Source organism: Gymnoscopelus braueri, assembly GCF_963280865.1.
Source record: "Gymnoscopelus braueri genome assembly, contig: SCAFFOLD_460, whole genome shotgun sequence".
Classification (NCBI taxonomy): Eukaryota; Metazoa; Chordata; class Actinopteri; order Myctophiformes; family Myctophidae; genus Gymnoscopelus; species Gymnoscopelus braueri.
Genome location: NW_027660500.1, coordinates 2,800 through 10,889, shown reverse-complemented (window position 1 = coordinate 10,889; position 8,090 = coordinate 2,800). Strand labels below are relative to the sequence as shown.

General features: G+C 39.8%; 1 long non-coding RNA gene across 1 annotated transcript; it reads left to right on the top strand.

The window, feature by feature from the left end:
- The first annotated feature begins 365 nt into the window (after positions 1–365).
- LOC308081500 lies at positions 366–5,300 on the top strand. Its single transcript, XR_013932858.1, has 6 exons — positions 366–899; positions 1,500–1,551; positions 1,719–1,847; positions 2,327–2,409; positions 2,967–3,163; positions 4,905–5,300. It is a non-coding gene; the product is annotated as an uncharacterized lncRNA (long non-coding RNA).
- The last annotated feature ends 2,790 nt before the right edge of the window (positions 5,301–8,090 follow it).

Here is an 8,090-nt window from a genome sequence, read left to right as displayed (position 1 = left end):
GTCAAGGTCTTTTTTCAAATTGATGTCTTTTTTCCGCAGACCCCCATCTGTTTCAAATAATATTCCAAATATTTCACCTTTTCTTTTTGAAAACGGCAGATCTACAAGCTCACAACGTGTCGCAAATGCGACGCACGGTGAGCTTGTAGATCGGCTATTTTCAAAGAGCCATGTGTGGTTTAAAGTGCAGACTTGTTTTCATAGACCTGGCTCCTTATTTCTCTCACACAATCTGGCAACACTGGCTGAGAGCTCGAGAGATTGGCTCGCGACGCAGCGGGAAGATGGGAAGACTGTCTAAAGAAAGTTAGACAAATTGTGTTGCTTTGGATTCATCAAAAGAATTATAAACCGGCTTCAGAGAAGATAAAAGAAAGAAGAAGAAGCGGCGGACATTTTAGGTGAGTGTTGACACACAGAAATACTATTTATGTAGGCTACTATTACTGTATTGAAGTGCGTAGGCTGCATGTCTGGATGTTTTTGAAGTCAATCACAAGTCATCATGACCCAACTCTATGGTCAGGACACATTGTTTAGTTATTTAATTTGTCTTGATAAAGGGATTATGACAATAATTACAAGAAATGATAGTGGGATATACAATATAATTTATGATATAGGCTACTGTCTGTAGTGTGTGTGTGTGTGTGTGTGTGTGTGTGTGTGTGTGTGTGTGTGTGTGTGGACACACGCTTTCAGTGATGAAGCTACAGAGTGTTTTAATAGCCTATCCCGTGAACTCTGAACATTAATGATTCGCTTATCTCTCTCTGTGTGTGTGTGTGTGTGTGTGTGTGTGTGTGTGTGAGAGAGAGAGAGAAAAAAGAACCCAGGAAGAGAGAACCATTATGTGTTTTGCCACCCCCCTCCCACAAAGAGAAGAAAACAGTTTGAAGGTAAAGTGATATTGTTTTGTTAAATATTAAAGTAATCATTACTTGTTCAGTAACAGGGGTCTCCCAGACTCTCCACCTCTTTAGTAAGCCGAAAATGCATGTCCAGGAATACCAAATTTAACCAATCAGAACTCATACAGGATACAGGATAAATAAGTGCAATTGGAAGTGATGACACAAAGAAGTGGGCATACAAAATTTGAAACTGAATTGTCTACTTAATTAAAGAGATGGAGAGACCCCTTCTTTAACCCATTTAGACCAGGAACGCATCTGTGTAATTTTTTTGATTTCTTTGGCTATTCAAAAATAGCAGATCTACAAGTAGACATGCTATTTTTGAATACATATTTTTTAAAGCGAACATTTGTACCTCAAATCTTTTTCCTTTTATGTTCAAAAAAACTTTTAGGATTTAGAGAACATTTTTAGAATCGGCCTCAGGTCTTAATGGGTTAAAGCTGCACTATGTAACTTTCCTCTTCTTCAAGTGCTGTAACCTTTTACCATTGAGCTAATAGAGCCTGCCTGCTTGCTCAGGTGATACATTGAATCTTGACCATGAGATCAAAATTCATGTCAGATCCTGTCTGTGTCTAGGTGAGAGCAGGGAGACGAAATACAACCACCCCAATTGTATAAGTTATATACGGTAGTATTATTTGTATTAACATACTCTAACATACAGATTGTATAAGTTATATTGTATTAATATACTCTACGATACAGATTGCATAAAATTACATTTTATTCCACTTAAACTTTCTAACAAAAAAACATCTTGTTTTATCCAAAATATATCACTTGCACTACCTTTAGACTCTGACTCGTCTGAATACGGTGGAGATGCTGTTGTACCCCAAGCTATCCACGACAAAATGTCAAGTACAGTCGTACCCAGAAGAAGGCCAAAGAGTTGGACCTGGACCTACAGCATCTTAAAACTAAGTAAGCAATGACAAATTTTAACGAAACATTTGCATGAGTTTGCTCTTCTCTTTTTGTATATATCTATATGTTGGTTATTTGTTCTCATGTTCTTTTTTACTTAGATCTTGACCACAAATGTTAAAAAAAAAACATTATATAGAAAGCATGTTATATGGAGTGGACAGATGCTAGGTTCATTATTAAACTGGTATCCTACTAAGGCATACATCAATTCAGTTTTTATTTTTTAATTTTTCCGTACCCTGTTCATGCTTTAAGATGCAACAAATTAGAGATTGCAAAACAGAAACTGGAGGAAGGGCCCCAATATAGCTCTGCAGCAAAGCCTGACGTCCCTGCTGCAGATAAGCAAACCAGTGACAGCATAGGTGTGTTTAGACAGTGATACTGTTCTATGGAAAATGGTGACAATGTGTACAATATAAGTACTGTGATACTGCCAAAAGGAGCTTAAATATGATTCTCTACATTTTCAGTTGCAACTCCCTCCGTTTCCTCTTCCCCTGAGTCAGACGATTTGGCATCGACACCTGGGATGTTTGACACCAACGGTGACGAGGTATTGAAGAAACATACTGTGTAGGACAGTGGTTCTTAAAAATAGGGTCCCCAGGGGGTTCCACAGTGTCCCCAGCTAAATAAGAAACAGTTAAGCACAAAAGCACTATTTCAAAAATAGGCAACGTGTCATGATGCATCGTGAGCTTGTAGATCAGCTATGTTTAGCTATTTCTGAACTATTTTTGAACAGTTTTGCCTATGGCATGCACAAAATAGGGATGCCAGGCATAAAGGGTTATTACCAGCTAGAATGTAATCCAATGACAATGTACTGTATAATAATTAATTTAACTCTCCCCACCTACAGTATAGACAGTTGTAGAATTCTGTACTAAATCTAATCCAACAATTAACATCTTCTCTATTGGAGGTCCATGGCACCAACTCTTTTACAAATGGGGTCAACATTTGGGGGTCCTTGACATGAAAATGTCATTTCTTTACAGTAAACTCTGTTTGAAGTGTGCCTGCTTTTGTCCAAAATGAAAGTCTGGGAAATGTCATGGTAAAATGTGTTTTAATTTCTAAAACATGTCTTGTTTTCTTCTGTTTCAGGTCCACATTGGCTCTGGTGTGTGGCTCCAAAAGGAGATCTGGAAGATGGTGGCAGCAAACACCAAGGACTCCCTGTTCACGAAGGAGCTTGCTGTTGCCATTTGGGGAACAAGAACCTGAAGACCATGAGCCTTACAAACAAAGAATGCCCCACTAGCAAGGGCGAGGTCAAACCCTCCTGACCCTAGGACTCAGAGGTATGTTTACTGAGGGGTGGGGGTGGGGGGGTTTCATTATGACTTGATCTCATAATTCAATCTGTTTTGGCTCTGTGCATGACTGTAGTTCTCTTTTCCAGAAGGTGGAATTCCTGTTAGCGTTACTGTTCATACCTTCATTTGGTTGTCTCAGTGGCATCAATTTCAACCAGAAACACATATAGAGATGTTGGGTGTTTCCAATGTATATCTGCTGCCGAGCCAATCAACTGAAGCTATGAAAAACTGAACGGGAAATGGGAATGTCACCTTCTGGAAAAGAGAACTACAGTCATATACAGAAGCCTATTATTAGTTTATTATGCAAGTCTTATTAGTTTATTATGCAAGCCTTATTAAGCTTATTAATCAATCATAAAAGAAAATACTCTATTGTAATAAAATAATCGATTTTAGGGCTGAAAAAAATGCCGATCTACAAGCTTGCAACTTGTTGGACGCGTTGTGAGCTTGTAGATCAAAAAAGTTATCAATAGAATAATCGTGTAGAATAATTGATAGTGGCAGCCCTACATGCATGTGTGGCAGGGGTAGCTTTTTCCCCCCAATTGTTGTTGTCCATTGTAGCCATCTGGCTTATTGCCTGCCCACTGCCCACCCACCTTTTCCATTCAAATGCATTTTCCATAACTGAAACAGGGGTTTAAAAAACCACTTCACCCCATTTTCAATTCATCTTCATATAAGTGGTCCTCACTAATACACATTTTAAGATGGCACCATTTATGTCTACTCACTCTGTGTTTCATTGATGGTTCGTGGACAGTTTAGAAACCTGCCTACCTTTGACATCATCGTTAGGCAGGTTTGGTCATTTTGAACAACATTTTTAACTTTTTTATTTGTTAATTATTAATGCAAGAACAATGGCTTCTACTTCTGGCATGCAAACTTTCCAGGCAGAGACAAACTGTAGTTTCTATTAGCTTGGAATTTCCATTGGTGATGTCACTGGTAGGCACCATGAATTTAAAAAAAATATTTGATATTTAATATCATATGGTGTATGTCCCTCTGAGCCTAAATCATCACTCAGATATACTCATCCCAAGTCAATTGTCTCTGGCTTATACAGCACTTTCAGCTGCAATACCAAAACGTCCTCTTGGGCAGGGGGGGGGCTACTGAGCAATTCTGTCTGTTAATAAAAAAATAAATAAAATAAAAATATTAAAAAAAGAAGAAAAAAAAGGAAAATTTCTGCATAAAAAGAAGCATCTAAGAAAAATACAAAATCGAAAAAAAAACACTTTGAACATTTTTGAACAATTCCACCAAGTGTTTGAGGTGCCTGTTTCACCCACTTCCGGGGGGCGGAGCCAAAATCCGAGCCCGAAGTATTTGTTCGTAGACCCCCACTTAGGGGGGGTAGAAAAGGTTTCGGAGCGATTCGGGCACTTTTCATTTAACATTGGGTTTGCCATCATTAATGTTTGTGACATCAGAAACATTTCCATTCTGAGATCGCCTGTTCAGACACGCCCATTCTGGAAATCCATGAAATGAGAAGGAATGACTGAATTTAAAAAAAAACATTTTTTGGGGTACAAGAGACACTGGGGACCCCAAAAAATACAAAAAACCAAGAAAAAAGTGATTTTCATGGTGTAGACCCTTTAAGTTATTCTCAAAACATCACAATTCATACAACTCACCCCATGCATGTCTAAGCTAATTATATTTGTTTTATTGGTGGGGGTTCTTGTTTGTTTTCTTTCAGACTGTTTCCATTGGTGGCTGGAGGGGCAGATCATTAATGGGGAAGATCTCACAAAGAGGAAGAAGGCCATGGGGAGATACATTTCAGAAAAAAATCCAGGACATCAATAGAAAGGACAAGAAATTGTGTGTCTGTGTATGGGGGGGGTGATATGGGGGTAATGCGTTATAGCGCCACCAGCAGGCCGATTTTTGCAAAAACATTTTTGGCTACAACTCTTGCAGATGTTTTCCAAACATCACACAAATCGGTATACAATATCTCCATAGTCATGTGATCAAGACAGATCTGTCAGATTTTTCATATTCTCTCACTCTTTTCCAGTCATTTGAACACTGTGTGTGTGTGTGTGTGTGTGTGTGTGTGTGTGTGTGTGTGTGTGTGTGTGTGTGTGTGTGTGTGTTCCTAAGGTTGAAGTTTATGAATGTATTTGTTTATTTACATAATTATTTGTTATTTGAATGTTTTTTAGGTTTTTTATAAGAGTTTAATAAATTATTGTTATTTATTAAATTGATTCATGATTATTTATTCCTTTGTGGATTTTGCTCACTTTTATATAGGCTACTGTTTTTAAAATATACCACGTGCTGTGGGCACCTGGCTGAAATTCACCATGATCATGCATCCTCTCCAGCAAAGTTGGTCACTGCATATCAGAATACACTTGAATACACATAAATACCAGATAGCAGCTTAAACCAGCTTAAACCGGCTACCAGCTTAAACCAGCTAAACCATCATAAATACCAGCTACCAGCTTAAACCAGCTACCAGCTTAAACCAGCTAAACCATCAAAAATACCAGCTACCAGCTTAAACCAGCTACCAGTTTAAACCAGCAAAACCTACCACCTTAAGCTGGTCAACCACCAAGACCAGCTTAAGGTGTGTTTTGGACGTCCAAAACACACCTTAAGGTGGTCAACCACCAAGACCAGCTAAAACCAGCTGGTCCAGCTTAGGCTGGTCTAAGCTGTTTTTTTCAGCAGACAACAGATGTATATATTTTTATTGTGTGCTGTCATGCTTGTTTGAGCACAGAAGCATATGTGTTAGAGATTATACAAGTTAGATATAGATAGAAGAGAGATGGAAGATAATGTACACCGTCTACACTTGCTGCTTGCTGAACGAGCACAGGACTACAACGCGACCAGATAGATAGAAGAGAGATGGAAGATAATGTACACTGTCTACACTTGCTGCTTGCTGAACTATGAGCACAGGACTACAGAGTGATGTACCAGGATGTACCAGCGTGACCAGATAGATAGTAGAGAGATGGAAGATCATGTACATTGTACACCGTCTACACTTGCTGCTTGCTTAGCTGTAGTATACAACCCTCGTAGACGTATTTATGATTCTGACGTTTTCAATCTACGAGAGTTGTAGGGTGCACTTCCTATAGTGCTTTGGACTTTCTGCACTATGCCCCGTAGACACTCCAAACATTGTACAAAATGAAAATAAAGGCGCTTACCGCCGAGCCCCAAATGTTAACTACTTCTACGGGGTAGTAGTGTAATGTAATAATCCATATCTTTCAATAAAGAAGTGTTTTAATGCCGTCTGTGGCCGAACGCCATTTTTTCACCCTCGTTTACTTCCTGTTTACATTTAGTGTAATTCCGGGTTCCACCGGATGCGCCCCCTCACTCACGTCACTACCGCCCATTGGGAACTTCCGACAGAATCGGCCACAGACGGCATTAAAACACTTCTTTATTGAAAGATATGGATTATTACATTACACTACTACCCCGTAGAAGTAGTTAACATTTGGGGCTCGGCGGTAAGCGCCTTTATTTTCATTTTGTACAATGTTTGGAGTGTCTACGGGGCATAGTGCAGAAAGTCCAGGTCACTATAGGAAGTGCACCCTACAACTCTCGTAGATTGAAAACGTCAGAATCATAAATACGTCTACGAGGGTTGTATACTACAGCTACTGCTTGCTGACTACAGAGTGGTGTACCAGCCATAGAGTTAACTCAAGGGTACCAGCGCGACCAAACAAGCTTTAGTACAATGGCGGCCAAAGTGGGCGGAGTTAACGGAGTGACGTAACCTGTGACGTACCTATGCCCTTTCTCTATACCTCTTTGCCAAAAATAGCACATCTACAAGCTCACAACGCCTTGCAGTGCGAGGCGCCGTTGTGAGCTTTTCGGCTAAAGTTCTCCTCAGAAAAATCATATCACACAAAGATATGGTGGACCCCCTGTAGTAACTCTGAGGACCCCCTAGGGGTCCCGGACCACCTGTTGAAGACCCCTGATCTAAAGTTTGCAGGAGTGGTCTGTTTTGAACAAGATGCCGCAAATCATGAACGCAGCGTCCGATTGTGGTGAAACTTTGCACGCACATCCGCACTACGTTGAGAAACAAATGACACCATTTCAACATTGCCCTATTATAGCGCCACCAGGAGGCCAATTTTTGCAAAACAATGTATTTTTATATTACTCCTACAAGTTGTGTCCAAACATCACGCAAATCGTATTCCATCCTTTCTTGGTGAATTCCAAACATTGCTGGCCCACAATAACCTACCTGACCTGGCGGAGACCTGTGCTCCGATAAGCACTTTTTATAGTTTGAGTTACATTTATGTTTTGCATTATGCACTGTTCTTGCTCTCCTCATCATTGCTGTCCCTCTCTATCTCTGTAGGTGTGGGGGTGGTTGGGTACATTATTAGGGAACCTGCCCTTCTAAAAGTTTGCACACAGGCCTGTGTGGAACCACATCCTTCTCTTTTTGCTCTTACACCATCAGTACACAGCAGTGCAACACATTTAGCCATGTCATCAATGCACAGAGCAATGGTTGTGTCAACAAAAACAGTTTGGGTTTATTAACATACTCATTCATACTCATTCCCAGACATTGTTTTATACATACTGGCCCTCATTTATCAAAGTGGTGTCGACCAAATAATGGGGGTACAGCAAGATCACTGCATTTTTTGTTTTTTATCAATCTATCGTGACTTTGACTTCAGCGTACGGCACGCTCAGATCTCACGTCAGGACTGAGGCTGTGTAGACTTTGGCTACACGGCCAAATGACATTCTGCATAATGAGTACTTTTACTTTTGTACTTTTAAGTATATTTTGATGCCAATACTTTTGTACTTTTACTCAGGTAAATTTTGACTTTTACTTGTAACAGAGTAT